The 18569-nt window shown below is 36.0% G+C and overlaps 1 non-coding gene across 1 annotated transcript; it reads left to right on the top strand.

Moving 5' to 3' along the window:
* Positions 1 to 16009: 16009 nt before the first annotated feature.
* Positions 16010 to 16081, top strand: TRNAC-ACA. Its single transcript has one exon. It is a non-coding gene; the product is annotated as a tRNA-Cys (tRNA).
* Positions 16082 to 18569: the final 2488 nt, after the last annotated feature.

Raw genomic sequence — 18569 nt, forward strand, 5'->3', positions numbered from 1 at the left:
TATTTAGATTGCTTTCATGTCGCATCTATTGTAAATAGTTCTTGTTTTCAACCAGCAAGGTTGAATTTGTGGATCATGGGAATATTCTTATGGAATCCTGTAAGAAAGAATATGGGTTAGAAATTAATTAACTGAAAATTACGATTCTTATTTATGCAAAATGAGAGTTAAAAAGTTGCCATAATTTAGAAGTAAACACCAAAGTTTATATAAAGCTGTGACATACAAGTTACTTAGATAAAACAGTTAATAAATTTTAAAGTAGTTTTAAAATGTGGTTCATTAAAATACAAAATAAAATAATGGCAACTAAGTTCAAGCAAAAGCATGTTTCAAAACATCAATGATTTCATAGTCTCAAATAAGGAACGGCCATCAACAACAAATGAGTTTTCAGATATAGCAAATAAAAATACAGGATGTCAGTTAAAATTGAATTTCATATTTGGGTTACACTAGAAAACATTATAGTTTAGCTGGATATTCTGTAGTTTTTCTGGCAATGCCATACAAAACTATTTTTTCATTGGAAAACAAAAACAACACACACATGACTTTCTCAAACATTGCAAATAATTTTAAAAAACACTATGGACATTGTACATAACCTCTATTGGAGCTCTTTCATTTGCTCTGCATTGTGACTGTTATTAATACATTAGTCATTCCAATTAGATTCCAAGACCTTCAGAGCAGAATTTGCCTTTTAACTTAATCTATCTTTAGTTCAGTGCTCAGAACATTGCTCTCACTCAATAACTGCGTTTGCAAGGACTAGATGAGTTAATAACCTGTGTTCTAATTCTAGATTAAATATTAACTGATTATCACCTTGGTGAAAATATTCAACATATCTGGATCTTTGTTCCTGAACCATAAAAGAAGATATAGAGCTGAGGGTACTCAGTAAGGTCTTTTTGTCACCTAGAGTCTACATTTAGATTTGCTACTCCTATATCTTGAAAAACACATTGAGTTTTTCTGAAATATAAATTTAATCGAGCGAAGTATTTATTGTACATTTGCTACCCCCATGGCAGTTCTAAGAGTACAACAGGAAGACGTGAGTGACATAGTACTGCTCAGCTGGTATAATGATGAGAGACAAGGGCCATTCATCATGCTTCAACCAGACCTTAAATTGTGAAGAAAATGCACTGAGACTCACTTCTGCTGATTTCATTACAATGTAGTCCCAGACTCATGTGGTAAGCATTTCAGCTCAGACTCCCCACTGGCAACTCTATAATATTAAAGGGCAACAAAATGAATCTTGAAGGATGAAAATAGTGTTAGAAATAATAGAATACTTGTTGGTGAAATATGTCCATTATTCTGTTTGTTTTTAAGTAAACCAAAACAATTGCAGAAATTGATTTAATTGATAAATGTTTAAGGGGCATCTATATTTATCAAGCATGTGCTATAACTTAAGCATCTTATGTCACAGGATAGATGTAGCCATAAAACAAATTATGTCGAGGCAACATGATTAGAGCTTGTATGGCAGCCAGTGCATCCTTGACTAGCAACACTGAACAGAAAAAGGAATTCATGTCTCTCACCCAAATTTTCTACATCTATGGAGCCCCAATTATGCAGCACACATTGTGTAAAATACCAGCTATATGGGAACAGTCTTCAATCTCAGATGTCAGCTGTTGACAATCCATAGAAATTTACATGACAGTGTGAAGGAGTTGTGCAGTGAGTCTCATGAGAAGTAACGTTTCCTTTCTTGATATAAGAAAAATATTCTAAAATAATTCCTATTGCTTTCAAGACAACATGTGAGTAGAGTCTTTTTAAGTTTGCCCAAATCGGCAAATGCAAAAGGAAAGATTTTCAAGTACTTTTGAGCCTTTATTGGGTCTTGGTCCCTCTGAGAGTCTGATGAAAAATCATGAACTCTGAAGAAAAATGCAGTTGCATAAATACACACAGCTTTGCAGGCAATTTACACTCTGTATCAGGGTTGTAAATACATTCAATGACACATTTGAACAGACTAAGTAGTACTATAATGGGATTGGCCTCTATAGAGTTAAATTTTCTGAATTAAATGGAATAAGATACAATTATGACTGATGCTTCATCCATAAAGTCAGGAGGCATGAGTGTGTAAATTGACTTTGGGTTAAACTAATTCACAGCAATTAACGAAAGACTATAATAGAGTAGTTGCTTTGAAGGAGATTTTTAAAAAATAAAAACTGCATGCATTTTACCAGTTTATAGAAGAGGCAATTATTTTCTTGAGCAGTATATTGACCACTCTAACTCTTATGCCACTTGATAAAAAGACTAAAATAGAGAAATAGCTTCACCTACAATCCCAATTATAAGGGAGTCACATTTCCTTAGCAACTGCCACTTCTAGGCATTGACACATTTTACATAATATTATGGTGTTCCTTAAATACTTAATGAATGTTAAGGCTGGCTAATAATTCTGAAAAGGTGAAGGTATCTACCACTGGCCTTGAATCATTCTGTCTTTCATTGAGAGTGTCCTGAAGACACACTTAACCAATCAGTTCCAGATTCGAGACCCTGATAACATGCAACTTTCCTTGTGAATTCTTCCAAAGCTTCTAATACATAGCATGGTTCACTTCTCTCTGCTCTTACAGACTCAAGCCACACTATCACACTACAATTCATTCACCTGAGCTCTATAGTCAACATCTGCTGTTAGATTATAAGTCCTTCAGGGCAGAGACTGAATCTCATTCATCTATGTTACTTTCAGCCACAGTGCTTGCCAAGGAGGTATGCATTGATGTTGGTCTGCTGAATCAAAACACATCACTTAATTCAGAGGCTGTCCTCTCCAAACGTAAGCATGTTATCAGTAGCTGTTAAAGATATGTACCTCTTTTATTATTAAATTCTAAAAAGCTTTATCAGCAAAGGAGCCATGTTTGTTTTATTCAACACTGAAATCTCAACATTGGTCATGGTCCCTGGAACATTGCAGACGATCAGTAAGTAACTGTCGAAAGAATATTGAATGAATTAGTTCAAAGCAGAATGAAGAGTACCGAAGGAAACATTTTTTTAAACACTCTCAGTAAAAGGAAAGCATTTCTTTCAACTCACAGGGCTCTACCATCATTTATTTATCCTGTAGGCTGAGTCTGGAGATGCAGGAAGTCTGACACATTGTCCTTTACATCACAGCCCTTTCCAAGTTCTATGGAAGAAAAGAAAATCATTTCGGGGAACTGTGCTGAAGGCAAGGAAAGTGAAGGTCAAGGTCTTGAGCAAGGTCATAAACTGAGCAAATGTCATAGGCTAAAAGCCTAGAAAGACATTCTAGAGGAACTGATAATCAAAATAAGAACTGAAGTGTTGACAAATTAGGCTGAAAAGATGACGTGGGATGAAGATGGAGAGTTTTTTGAGAGAGCAGTTTTCCTTAAGGACCAGAAGTGAACAGAGAACTTTCAAAAAGAAGTATCTGTAAAGATTTACTCAACCTTTCAAATCCTGCCACTACCTTATCAACTAAGTTTTTGTAATATTCTAAATCCTTTGCTGTCACTTCCACAGTCTTCACAACATCTTCACCATGGGTAGATTTCATCACAAGAAAACCAGTTTCTTTGCTAATCCATAAGAAGCAGTTCCTCATCTGTGAAAGTTTTATCCTGAAATTGCAGCGATTGATTCACACCTTTAGGCTCTATTTTAAATTCTAGTTGTCTTGCTATTTCTCCTATGGCTGTGGTTACTTCCTCCAATGAAGTCTTGGACCCCTCAAAGTCATCCACAGGGTTTGGAATCCACTTCTTTCAAACTTTTTTTGATGTTGATATGTTGACTTCTTCCTATGAATTACATATCTCATTATTGACATCTAGAATGGTGAATCCTTTCCAGAAGGTTTTCAATATATTTTATCCAAATTCATCAGAGGAATCACTATCTATAGCAGCTACATCTTATGAAATGTGTCTCTTAAATAGTAAGACTTGAAAGTTGAAATTACAGCTCAACCCATGGACTGCAGAATGAATGTTGTATAGGAAGTCATGAAAACAACATTAGTTTCATTGTTCTTGTCCATTAGAACTCTTGAGGGACTGGAAACATTGTCAATGAGCAAAACTAGACTAATATTTTGAAAGGAATTTGTTTCTTAGCAGTAGTTCTCAACAAACAAGTTTAAAATATGCAGAAAACCATGTTATAACCAGGCGCTCTGTCATTCAAGCTTGTTGGTCCATTGATAGAGCACAAGCAAAGTAGTTTTAACATAATTCTTAAGGGCCTAGGGCTTTTGGAATAATAAGTGAGGCATTGGCTTCCACTGTAAGTCACCAGCTGCATTAACCTCTAACAAGGGAGTTAACCTGTCCTTTGAAGTTTTTAAGTCAGGATTCAATTTCTCCTCTTTAGCTATGAAATTCCTTCATGGCATCTGTTCCCAATAGAGTGATGTTTCATCTTCATTGAGAAATGTGTTGTTGTGTGCAGCCACTTTCACTCACTTTCTTAATTATATCTTCTAGGCAACTTGCTGCAATTTCTATATCAGCATTTACTGCTTGTCTTTATACATTTGGGGCTTCCCTGGTAGCTCAGTTGGTAAAGAATCCACCTGCAATGCAGGAGACCCCGGTTCAATTCCTGGGTGGGGAAGACCCCCTGGAGAAGGGATAGGCTACCCACTCCAGTATTCTTGGACTTCCCTGGTGACTCAGCTCGTAAAGAGTCTGCCTACAATGTGGGAGACTTGGGTTTGATCCCTGAGTTGGGAAGATGCCCTGGAGAAGGGAATACCCACTCCAGTATTCTGGCCTGGAAAATTCCATAGACTTTATCCTTTTATGCTGTGGAGATCACTTATTTCCCTAATCATCATGAATCAACCTCTGCTCATTTCAAACTTTTCTGATGCAGCTTCCTTATCTCTCTCAAGCTTCACAGACTTGAAGAGAATTAGTTACAGCCTTGTTCTGTATTCAGCTTTGGCTTAAGGGAATGCTGTGGCCGTCTTCTGTGGCTTGATCTTCTTCCTAGACCATTATAATTTTATCCACTTCAGTGGTAAGTCTATTTGCTTTCTTATCATTTATGTGTTCACTTGGATAATGCATTTAATTTCCTTCAATAATTTTTCCTTTGCATTCACAATTTGCCTATTTGGTGCAAGAGATGTAGCTTTGAGACTATTTCAGCTTTTGGTCTTCCTTTCTGACTAAACTTAATTATTTCTAGCTTTTCATTTCAAGTGCGAGATGAGACATGACTTTTCCTATCACTTTAATACTTAGAGGCCATTGTAAGGATATTGACTAAGAAAAAAAAAAAAAGAGGATATTGACAGTCCTAATTTCAATTTTATCTTTTTAGTGAATAAGAACACCCAAGAAGAGGGAATGATAGGTGGGACAGAAGTCAGAACACACACAACATTTGTCAGTTAAATTTGCATCTTATATGGGATTAATTTGTGGCACCAGAAAACAATTACAATAGTAACATCAAAGATCACTAATCAAAAACCATAATAAATAAAATAACAATGAAAATTTTGGACTATTGCCAGAATAGCAAAATGTGACACAGAGGCATGAAGTGAGCAAATGTAGTTGGAAAAATCATACTGGTAGATGGGATGAAGATAGGATTGCCACAGACTTTTAACTCAAAAAAACACCTATCAGTGAAGAATAGCAAAATGAAGCATCATGAAACGAGGTATGCTGGTACTAAATTTTATTTTATTAATTACTATTGCTCAGTCACTCAGTTGTGTCCAATTCTTTGCAACCCCATGAACTGCAGCACACCAGGCTTCCCTGACTTTCACTATCTCCCGTAGTATGCTCAAACTCATGCCCATTGAGAGAATGAAACTATCCAACCTTCTCATTCTCTGTTGCCCCCTTCTCCTCCTGCCTTCAATCTTTTCCAGCATCAGAGTTGTTACCAATGAATTGGCTCTGCGCATCAGAGAGCCAAAGTGTTGGAGCTTCAGTTTCAGCAGCAGTCATTCCAATGAATATTCAAGGTTGATTTCCTTTAGGATTGACTAGTTTGATCTCCTTGCTGTCCAAGGGAACCTCAAAAGTCTCCTCCACTATTTTATTAATAGTGAAGTCTAAATTATCAGTGGTTTTATTTTTATGCTTTGTGGGGTTTTGCTCTGTAATTTTAAACCCAGTGTCACAAAGAAGCCCTGATCTGTTTTCTTCCAGAAGTTTATAATTTTTTATTTAACATTTAGGTTAAATCCACTTTGTATTAACTTTCAGTGAAAAGTATGATTCAACTTTTTTGCATTCAATGGTTTAGTCACCATTTGTAAAAAAGATTTTTCTTTCTCCACCTTTATCAAAAATAATTTGGCTCTATTTGTGTGTCTCTTTTTAGCTTATTTTGTTTCATTGATATATTTATTTTGAGGACAATAGCTCACTTTGTGGATCATGTTTCAGTAAATACAATTGTCTTATATCTTAGTAGTAGAAAAATGCTTAGCTCAGTGCACCTATAACATAATCAGAAATACATGTTACTATTCATCTCTGATAGTTCAGTATCCTAATAGTACAACCTAATGTCTACACAAATCTTTTAATTTTTATGAAGAAACTATTGATATCAATATGGAGTCATTTATTTACTATAGATAGCAGTTTTATTTGCTTATAATATTAAAATATATAAAACAGGTATGAGGAATTAGAATCTTAAAGATATTTTTATTACATTTTCAAAAGATTGGACTCTAAAACCTGTCATTTTACTATGTTTGGTTCAATTCAACTACCATTTACAGAATAATCATTGTGTTACAGTCACTGGATTAAGATTCCGGAGATACACACACACACAGACACATACATATATATGTTTATAAACACGGAATCTATCTTTGAGAAGTTCATAGTAGAGACAAGACATCATATACCTGTGATAACTATATTATTAAAATAGGTTTCTCACATGATCAAATTTTTATTGTAAAATATGCTAACTTTCTGAATTTGGCATTTATGTGATTAAAATATTTCAAAAATTTTCTTCCCTTATGTTGTTGTTGCTATTTAGTTGCTAAGTCTTATCCAACTCCTTTGCTTCCCTATGGACTGTAGCCCACCAGGGCCCTCTGTACATGGGATTTTCCAGGTAGGAATACTGGAGTGGATTGACATTTCCTTCTCCAGGATATCTTCCCCACCCAGGCATTGAACCCACATCGCCTGCTTGGCAGGCAGATTCTTTACTGCTGATCCACCAGGGAAGCCCTTCTTTTATAGGGTAATAGTATAGCTCCTTAACTATACTTTTATGCATGTGATTAGTGGTCATGAGAATATTTTCAGATCTGTCTGCCTCTCTGTCATCATTTCTTTATCCTCTACATCTAGGCATTTTTTATTTTTCTGTTACTCTATATGATTTACTGCAATTGAAAGTATTAGGTGGCATTAAAATTATGAGCATTATATCTAGGATGAACAGATTTTAAATAAACAATCCAGTATGTCTCAGAGAACTGTAACCATAAACTTAACAGGCTTTGAGTTTTTCAGTTGAGCTGTTTGAGTCTGGTTACCTTTAAATAGATTATACTATGTGGCGAGATAAACATTATGTTAAACACTGTTGAAGACAGAATTAGTTTGAGTATATTGCAAATAATGCTGTATAAAAGATACACTTGAAATATAAAAGGGAGTTTAAAAGAAATAAAGAATGGAATATTGCTCTGCCATGAAAAGGAATGAAATTGGGTCACTTGAAGAGATGTGAATGGACTTAGAGTCTGTCATACAGGGAGCAGTAATTCAGAAAGAGAAAAACAAATCATATATTAATGCATTTGTGCAGAATCTGGAAAAATGGTACAGATGAACCTATTTCCAGGGCAAGAATAGAGACATAACATAAAGGACATGTGGACATGGTGAGCGGGGAGGAGAGGCTTGGATGCACTGAGTAGAATTGACATATATACACTTCCACGTGTAAAAAGGATAACTAGTGGGGGCCTGCTGAAAAGCACGGGAAGCTCAGCTAACTGTGATGACCTTGAGGGGAGGGATGTGAGGGATGGAAGGTAGGTCCAGAGAGAGGGGATATATGTATACATTTAGATGATTCATTGAATTGTACATCAGAAACTAACACAATATTGTAATTATACTCTTTTTTAAAATAAATAAAGGAAAAATTGAGGAAAATTATGCTTGATAATATTTGCGTAACAAAAGGTGAGAACATGGAGGTATACTTCCAGACTTTCATTTTGTTCTATGGATTTACATATCTTGATGGAAATACCATATCTTGTCAACTTTTTTAAAAAATAAACATTGGAGAGAGACAACATCTAAAGGGAAATTGATAGAAAAATTTTCCTTAATTGAAAAAAGATATACGTTCTAAATATCAGGACAAAAAGTGAACACTATGAAGGTCAAATAGACAAAACAATGCACATATTGGTAAATTCCTAAAAGCATAGAAAAGGAAAAGAATTTACATACAACAATCAATAACCACACTGATACCTACCTATTCACAAATACAACAGAATCCAGATGACAATGTAATACAAGGAAATAGCAACCAGTTAAAACTTAAAAATAAATTTAATAGTGTAGGTTAAATATAGGTATTTTTAGACAAGGATGGAATCTTTATCTTTAACAGACCTTCATGTAGGAGATAAAATAATATATACTTTAGAACAAAGAAAATTAAACCTTGAGGGATGGAGTGGAATGTAAGAAGTAGTGATCAAAAGATGGGTAAATTTAACTCAGTTTTGACTAGAAATACAGTAACAATTATGATAGCAAATGTTTGGGGTATAAGACAAGTTAAAAATATATTATAGAATTAAAGTAGCATTGGAGAGACATTGCATTCTTACATTTTTCTCTTATTGATTAAATTTTAGCTGCATAAAATTTAGCACAGTCATAATAATTTTATTTTGCTTTGCTTTATTGTGCTTCCCACTGTGTTTTAATGAATTGAAGGTTTTTGACAACTCTCCATCGGCTCCATTCTTTTCAAACAGTATTTGCTCACTTTGTGTCTCTGTGTCACATTTTGGTCATTTTCTCGCAATATTTTGAACTTTTTCAATATTATGATATTTGTTATGGTGCTCTGTGATCAATGATCCTTGGTGTTTTGATTTTTATATCTCACTATTAAGAGAAAAAAAACTAAGTCACAAAGTTGAGATATATTTACAAATCAATATCTGATAAAGATTTGATACTTTTGAACTGTGGTGTTGGAGAAGACTCTTGAGAGTCCCTTGGACTGCAAGGAGATCCAACCAGTCAATCGTAAAGGAAGTCAGTCCTGAAAATTCACTGAAAGGACTGATGCTGAAGCTGAAACTCCAATACTTTGGCCACCTGATGTGAAGAACTGACTCATTGGAAAAGACCCTGGTGCTGGGAAAGATTGAAGGCAGGATGAGAAGGGGACAACAGAGGATGAGACGGTTGGGTGGCATCACCAACTCAATGGACGTGGGTTTGAGTAAGCTCCATGAGTTGGTGATGGACAGGGAAGCCTGGCGTGCTGCCGTTCATGGGGTCACAAAGAGTCAGACATGACTGAGAGACTGAACTGAACTGAACTGATCTGATAAATGGCTTGTATCCAGAATATAAAAAGAATTCACAACACTCAATACAAAGAAAGCAAAGAACACAACTTAAAAATTCAAAAGCTGTATCAAAGAAGTGTTCAGCAGAAAAATAAACACAGAATACTCAACAGCATTTTTCATTAGGAAAATCCCAATTCAATCACAGTGAGATAACCCTGTACATGTATCAGAAAGATGAAAACAAAAAAATGACAACATGTGAAGTATTGATGAGGAAGTGGATAAGCTGGAACTTTCCCTCACTGTTGCTGGAAATTAAAAATTGTACCACTATCCTTTGGGTTTTTTTTGTTTGTTTGTTTGTTTTCCTTTTTGGCCATGCCACACAGTTCATGGGTTCTTAGTTCCCTGACCAGGGGGGAATCTATGCCCCTGCAGTGAAAGTGTGGAGTCCTAATCACTGGGCTGTCAGAGAACTCCCAGTGCCAGTACTTTGAAGAATAATTCATTAGTTTCTTAAAAGTTAAATATATTCCTGTCATATGAAGCAGCCATTCCTATCTTGGATATTAGCCCATGAGAAAGGTAGAAAAGTACACAAATATTTAGAAGAGCTTTGTTTGTAAAAACCAAAATAGGAAAACTAACGTCCATGGACAGGTAAATGGAGAAAAAAGTTTAATGTGTATATAAATATATCATGTTATATATATATATACTTTGATAATGTATATATTTTATTCAAAATTAGCAGTATATATAAGGGAATCTACTCAACAATGAAAGGGGATTAATTTATACATACAACACATGGATGAAACTCAAAACAATTAAGCCAAGTGAAAGAAGCTATTGAAAAAAATGCAATAAACAGTCCAATTTTTAAAAGAAGGTTTAGAAAGTTCATCACTATTTCTAGTGACAGGAAGCAGATTGGTATATGTCAACGAGGAAAGGGCAAGAATGGAGGAGGGACAACTTTGGTATGTTCACTGTCTTAATTGTGGAGATGTTTTCCCAGCTGTATACATATTTCACAGCTAAGAAAATCATAAATTTTAATGATGGGCACTTTATATCAATTTTATGCAATAAAACTGTGCTTTAAATGTCCACAGTATATAACATGTGGGGACATCAAATGTTAATTGATGGGGCGTCAACTATACAACATGTGTCTGAAGCAGCTTGAAGTACTCAAAAAATCCCGCTGTGATGACAGGCTGCCAAAGGAACACAGGAGCCAACCAAAGGACCATAGTGACTTCCTCCCAGGGAGTCAAGCATGGAGGTGGTGGGTGAGGAGAAGCAAGCGCAGTGGAGAGACCTGAGGAGCACTACCTCAGCTAGGTGAGAGAGAGTGACCTCAGGTAACAGATGGTCCTGATGATACGCACTCCTGATATGCAATGGAAATGGCATGCTAATTCTGTGATCTTTCTCCCTCAAGCCCATAACCCTAGTCTAATCACAAGTACAACATAAGACACGTCACAATAGGGGGATTTTTACAAAATACCTGACCAGTACTCTCAGAACTGTCAGTTTCATCAAAACAAGGGAAGTCTTAGAAATTTTCACAGCCAAGAGGAGCCTAAACCACATGAAAACTAAGTGTCACGTGCTGTCCTAAGTGGGATCCTGGTACTGAGAAAGGATACTAGGTAAGGAAATCGGAATAAGGAATGACCTTTAGCTAATTGTAGAGCATTAGTAGTAGTTCATTAATTGATTAATTGTGATAAATGTAATAGTTTTATTATTAATAATATTAACATATTAATCATGTTGCTGTTCAGTTACTGAAGTCATGTACGAATCTTTTTGATCCCATGTACTGAAGCTTGCCAAAATCCTCCGTCCTCCACTATCTCCTGGAGCTTGCTCAAATTCATTTCCATTGAATCGGTGATGCCATCCAACCATCTCATCCTCTGTATTCCCCTTCTCCTCCTGCCCTCAATCTTTCCCAGCATCAGGGTCTTTTTCAATGAATCAGCTTTTTGCATCAGGTGTCCCAAGTATTGGAACTTCAGCATCAGTCCTTCCAATGAATATTCAGGGTTGATTTTTCTTAGGATTGACTGGTTTGATCTCCTTGCAGTTTAAGGAGTCCTCAAGAGTCTTATTCATCATAGGGAACATTGAATGTGGGGTATGTACCCTCTTCACAACTTTTATGTAAATCTAAAGTTATTATTTTTTAATGATTTCAGTGCAGTTTCATTTCATTGGCATTGACTTTATTTTTCTTTTCTAAAAAATTGCGGCCATGCCTCATGGCATGCAGGGTCTTAGTTTCCTGACCAGGGATCAAACCCATGCCCCCTACACTGTAAGCATCAAGTCTTAATCACTGGATGGCCAGGGAAGTCCCTCTAAAGCTATTCTAAAATTCAAACTGTAATTCAAAAAGCAGTTAATGGAAGCACACCACAGGAAAGACAGCCTCCAACTCTGTTCTCTATAACTTCTGTGCCATAGTCAGGTCTGACATCTGCATTTCCTCTCTTTCCCATTTCCTATGGGCTCCAACTAAAGAATGAATAAGGCAGCAAAACAGGAAGTTCTCATTCTAAGTACTTTTTGGTCTTGTTTTTTTACTAATATCCTTGCTGGTATCTTCTCATTGTTTTAGAGGAGATACACAGACCCTGATCATGAATATTAAAAAATGATCCAGTTAGAATGTGGATGATGCTTAGCTATGTGTATTACAAGATCTATGTAACAAGGATATTAAATTCAAACTCTATAGATTTCAATCTGACAAGACATTTACCAAAGGCTTGGCTATCTGTGGGTAACAGAAGAATAAAAGGCTTAATGCACGCAGAATATTTGCAATTCTATCAGTTTAGCTGCTATTACCACTTCCACCTCTCTACACTTCTACAGTGCGGAAATCTCCTTCTAGTGTAGCCACAAGCTCTATATTTTTCTTTAACATTTTTAATGTTAACCTTCTTTATACAGTTACATCCCAATTATTTTTGCTTGGAAACAGAATGGGAGGCGTCTGGAGACTAAACTTCAAGCCTCATGTTAATTATCTGAAATCCAATTGTTGTCTACATCCCTTTAGAAAAGTGAGCTATGTAGTATGCAATATTCATATTATGGCTGGATACCTCATATGAGAATAATTTAATTGTCAGTGCTGCTCAACCATTGTTTAATGAATTTCTAACAATTTGAAAGGGAAGCTGTTGGAAAACCATTATTAAATTTCATATTTGCTCTGTAGTTTTCTTCACCATTGCTTCATCTATTTAGGATTATGATAACATTAACTTTGAGTTCCTTTAAAAAAAGAACTTTTTTGATTATTCAAAATTTGAACTTCTCATCCACTTGGAAAACAGAGTAAATACATTTTAAGACAGGCTTGCAATTAAGTCAAAGGGTGATGATCACACCAGTCTGTGCAATAAAATACAAATTTATAAAACAAAAGGAAGCATTCACAAATGATACAGTAGAAACAGTAAAGAGTATTATGGTAGACACAGGAGGAAAAGGCAGGTAATTATAGCAAAACTTAATCTTATCTTATAAACAGCTTAATAAATTGTAACCACTAACACTTCAAAGAGCAAATTACATCAAAGCACATTTTACTTATATTATTGATCATGCCACAAAGCATAATAGACTAGTTATTATTGTGTTACTTTGTTGTAATATGTCAAGAGGCACTTGGGAGAAGAACATGGTTTTGGAGTTCATACCAAAACCAAATAACAAGGTCAAGTGCAGTGGGGAGAAAATGATTAAATCAATGAATTTAGGAGTCAAAAAAAAAAAAAAAGAAGTAATGAATTGATACTCTCAGACTCTTCAGTATTATGGACGTTGGGTCTTATAATCCAATGAATTAAAGTTTTCTTCTGTGTGCATTTGGATATTTTAAGGATCTCCAAAACAGTTCAAAAGATAATTTGTACTTGTTATTTAATCATGTTCAAAAATGCTGAAGTAGCAGATAATAATGGTTCATTTATGTGTTAATATGTATATATACCCCTGCTTATTGATTACACTAAAACTTTTGTGTGGATCACAATAAACTGTAGAAAATTCTTAAAGAGATGGGAATACCAGACCACCTGGCCTTCCTCCTGAGAAACCTGTATGCAGGTCAGGAAGCAAGAGTTAGAACTGGACATGGAACAGCAGACTGGTTCCAAATCGGGAAAGGAGTACTTCAAGGCTGTATATTGTCACCCTGCTTATTTAACTTATATGCAGAGTACATCCTAGAAATGCTGAACTGGATGAAGCACAAGCTGGAATCAGATAGCTGGGAGAAATATCAATAACCTCAGATGTGCAGATGATACCACCCTAATGGTAGAAAATGAAAAGGAACTCTAAATAGCTTCTTGATGAGGAAGAAAGAGAAGAGTGAAAAGCTGACTTAAAACTCAACATTCAGAAAACGAAGATCATGGCATCTGGTCCCATCACTTCATAGCAAATAGATGGGGAAACAATGGGAACAGTGACAAGCTTTATTTTCTCAGGCTCCAAAATCACTGTGGATGGTTTTTGTAGCCATGAAATTAAAAGACACTAGCTCTTTATAAGAAAAACTATGACAAACCAAACAGTGTATTAAAAAGCAGAGACATTACTTTGCTGACAAAGGTCTGTATAGTCGAAGCTATGGTTTTTCCAGTAGGCACATTCTGATGTGAGAGTTGGACAATAAAGGCTGAGCACTAAAGAACTGATGTCTTCAAATTATGGTGCTGAAGAAGACTCTTGAGAGTCCCTTGGACAGCAAGGATATCAAACCAGTCAGTCCTAGAGGACATCAATCCTGAATATTCATTGGAAGGACTGAGACTGAGTCCTTCCAATACTTTGCCTAGATGTTGAGACTGCGCCTCCAACACTTTGGCCACCTGATGCAAAGAGCTGATCCATTGGAAAAGTCTCTGATTCTGGAAAAGATCAAAGGTAGGAGTGGAAGGGGACAACAGTGGACAAGATGGCTGGATGATATCACTGACTCAATGGACATGAGTTTGAGCAAACTCCGGGAGATGGTGAAGGACAGGGAAGCCTGGTGTGCTGCAGTCCATGGGATTACAAAGAGTCAGACACAACTTAGCAACTGAACAACAACAATACCCCCTGCTCAGGGGCTCCATGAGATCTTCTGGAAAGTGGAATGAAAATGCAAACATTCTCTAGATTTGGGGGAGGCATTACTAATGTCAAAGTCCACGAAGCATGCTTTAGAAAACTGACCAACTGCAAGACAAATAGCAACTGGGCTGTATGCTTAGTGAGTATCATCTGGGATATTTAGGAAAACATGTCAGTTTTGTGTAGATTTAATGAGGCCTAGTAAAACTTTTTGTAGCATTAGATGAAGGTTTTCAATTATCAGGAGAATCGGGACTACTTAGTGCTTACATTGCTTAACCCAGTATGGATTCCCTGACCTGATATTCAATGCCTATTTCTTGAATTCATTATATAAATATTACCTGTGGAAATATGAGAGCAGCATGAGACAGTGGACAGACTATATGTTTTACAGGGAAAGAAACACAACTTTGAATTCCCACTATCACACTCAGCGTTATTATACTCACCTCTCAGAACCCTAATTCCCTGTCTATAAATAGAGAGCTCTGATTACATGCTGCAGTTGCTGTCTTCCTTGGTGTCTTACAATCTTGATGCTACAGAGCCCATCCTGGACACAGGATGGTCATGACCATAAACTAGGCTAATCAACTCTCAATCCTATGTCCAGAATCAATTCCCAACCCTACTTCCAATCTCCAAGAGCAATTATTGCCGAAGGGTGGGAGTGTTACCCAAGCTGAGCCAAGCAGATGTCCTCTGCTGCTGTATTCATACTAGACATGAAGGAGACCAGGGCCCTTTTCCCTGTGGTCAGGGATCTGCAAGGCATTGGGCCTGAAGTGACTACAGACACTCCTCTGAGGAAGGGAACTACCTACAATAGCACAGAAGCTGGACATGGAATCCAGAGACATTCTGAGGTCACTTCCAGCCCATGGCTTCATGCATAAGATAAAAACCTCCCTTATAAGATGAATCCAGTTACAGATGCCTTAGCCATTTATAAATCAAGTTCCACTAATATTCCTTCCTTGGGGTTTGTTTTGGAGTTGAGAGTCCATGTGAAATATCAGTAATAGACTAAATGCAATGTAAGTTGAGGTCATTTTTTATTATGACTTGCTCTCTTGCCTCAATTTAACATTCTCATGCAAAAGCTGGCTAAACCTGAGGTTCAAGAACAAAAGTAAAGTTACAAAATATTTTTAATCATTCAAGACAAATATGAAAATACCATGGTTGTGACTAGTAATCCTACTGTTACTACTACTATTATTAACACCATATTTATTTTTATTATGAGTGACTTCCCTAGTGGCTCAGATGGTAAAGCGTCTGCCTACAATGCAGGAGACCCGGGTTCAATCCCTGGGTTGGGAAGATCTCCTGGAGAAGGAAATGGCAACCCCCTCCAGTATTCTTGCCTGGAAGATCCCATGGACGGAGGAACCTGGTAGGCTACAGTCCATGGGGTCGCAAAGAGTCGGACAAGACTGAGTGACTTCACTTCACTTATTTTTATTATGACTACTATCACTTGTCATTTGCTGAATGACTGCTGTATCTGGCACTATTCTCATGACTTTCTAAGCATCATCTCATTTAATCTTTATAGAAATTATTATTATTATTATATGAACTTATTATGTCAATTTTGTTATCTCAGTGCATAAAGGAGAATAGAATATTAATGAATTCAGTGACATAAATTAAATTCATGTTGAGATATGTTTAACTCCAAACTTGAGAACCGAATCATTAAGTCATGCTTATAGATATGTAATTCAGATGAAAATTGGGCTTTTGCATGCATCATCCCAATAATTCTTTCATTTTCTAAGGTTTCTCTGTGTCTATATGGCATACAGCTCAATTTGCAGAATCACTGAAAATTTCAAAATAAAACAGAAAAATAATCTCCCAAGCTGTAACATGAATGCCAACCCTGTTTGATCACAAGTTTGTGAGGTGCAAAGGAAATCATACTTCATTTTACTATTCACCTTGAAAACATTTTATAGAATATACAGCAAATATGGTAGGTAATATGCACATATTTAGGGTTTATAAAATGAAGCATGAAAATGGCTCAAACCGGGTTTCAATGTTGCTATTGTTTTCACTGTCTAAATCTTGAGAGAATTTGTCATAAGCAATAAATCTAATAAATGCCTCTGCTAAGAAAAAATGGGAGTTGTCATAAACTCAGATCATGCTGGAAAAAATAAGATTATGGTTAAACTGAAGAGAAAGGTAGAATATTGCTAGAGGGAGATAGAATTTCCGTAGGAGCCAGAAAATACCGAGTGAGTTGTTCCCTTCATCTATTCTGCGTCCAGTTTTTAAATGTTCTTTATCTGGATTTAGTCCTCTGGTCATATCTGCAACTAAATCTCTTAGTCATTTCTGGGTCAGCTTTGGTGTCCTTTTCTTTATATTATTTTCAAAAAAATGTTTAAACTATCTTTTGGGAAAACTATATCCTTCTTCCTTTTCAGCTGTCAAAATGATTTAAAGTGTGACCTCTCAATCAATGGACAATGACCACTTGGTCTTTAAATGATTTTTTCTTTCTGCTTCTCTTCTGTCTTTTGTTCTCTAAATGTGCCATCTAAGGCAGTACTTTGAGTTGTTCAAATTGGTCCATTTCTTGAATTGCTTTCCCCTTTCAATGTTTCATTTAATGTTTCTCTAATGGTTAGTTACTGTCAGAAGCCCTGCAAAAAGGTATGTCTTTGAGTTGACGTCCTCCCTAATGCACGTAATCTTGAATATTTAATAATATAATCCTTTGAAAAGGATGCAGCTTTATCTAATTACAGGCTCATTTTCTTGTCCTTCTTGTAGGATGTGTGCTGTAAAATTTCTGTTGGTATTTTTCTCTTAATTTTGCCTTCATAATATAAAAAAAAAATTAGAGGAAACACCTTTCCTGAATGTCAAGCATAATTTTAATTTCAATAAATACTGAATATGAATGATAAGGGGAAAGAATAGAAAAGAACATTTTCTGAGGGAAAACTTTTTTTGCCAATTTTTTTGCACTGTGCTAATTTTTACCTCATTTAGTGCTCACCACACCTTTTCACAATTTGAGGAATGTTCAACAAAAGTCAATGAAGAGTGGTATTTTTATTTATTGTGTTTTTGCTTCACTTTAAGGCTATAAACAAAGCCTTTGCAAATGTCTACATGGTAAACAGTACAGAAAGCACTTCATAAAATGGTAAAGTTTAAAAAAGAGACATGTAAATTAGATTATTTGCCAAATAGACCGCTTAAAATGAAATGCATTGCTTTTTTCTCAGGTTAGTTTGTCTTTTTTATTTTCTTTTTTTTTTCAATCTTTTACTTATGTGAGCACTCCTCTACCCCTCAAATAGGCAATACAGGTGATGGATTTTGAACAGCAAATTATCATTTTGGTTCACTAGACATAGAGCTGGCCATTCCCTTGTAGCTTATTTGGTAAAGAGTCTACCTGCAATGCAGGAGATGCCGGTTTGGTTCCTGGGTTGGGAAGATCCCCCGGAGAAGGGAAAGGCTACCCACTCCAATAACCTGGCCTGGAGAGTCTGGCCTGTATAGTCCATGGGGTTGCAAAGAGTCAGATACGACTGAGTGACTTTCATTTTCACTTTCACTTTAGACATAGCGCTGATGCACACCCCAAGCTGAAATGCATATTTGTACTTATTACTATTTTGTTCAAGCCCTCTTCAAATCATCCCTGGCTGATATTTCACTTTTTTTCAAAGATCTCCATTTCCCAGTCTCATTCCTTCTAGCTCTACTTTCTCTTTCCCACTGTGTGAATCATTTCTCTGCATAGGTCAGAATTTATATGCAAAATATTTTAAAATCTTGT

This window comes from Cervus canadensis, chromosome 9, assembly GCF_019320065.1.
Source record: "Cervus canadensis isolate Bull #8, Minnesota chromosome 9, ASM1932006v1, whole genome shotgun sequence".
In the NCBI taxonomy this organism is placed as follows: domain Eukaryota; kingdom Metazoa; phylum Chordata; class Mammalia; order Artiodactyla; family Cervidae; genus Cervus; species Cervus canadensis.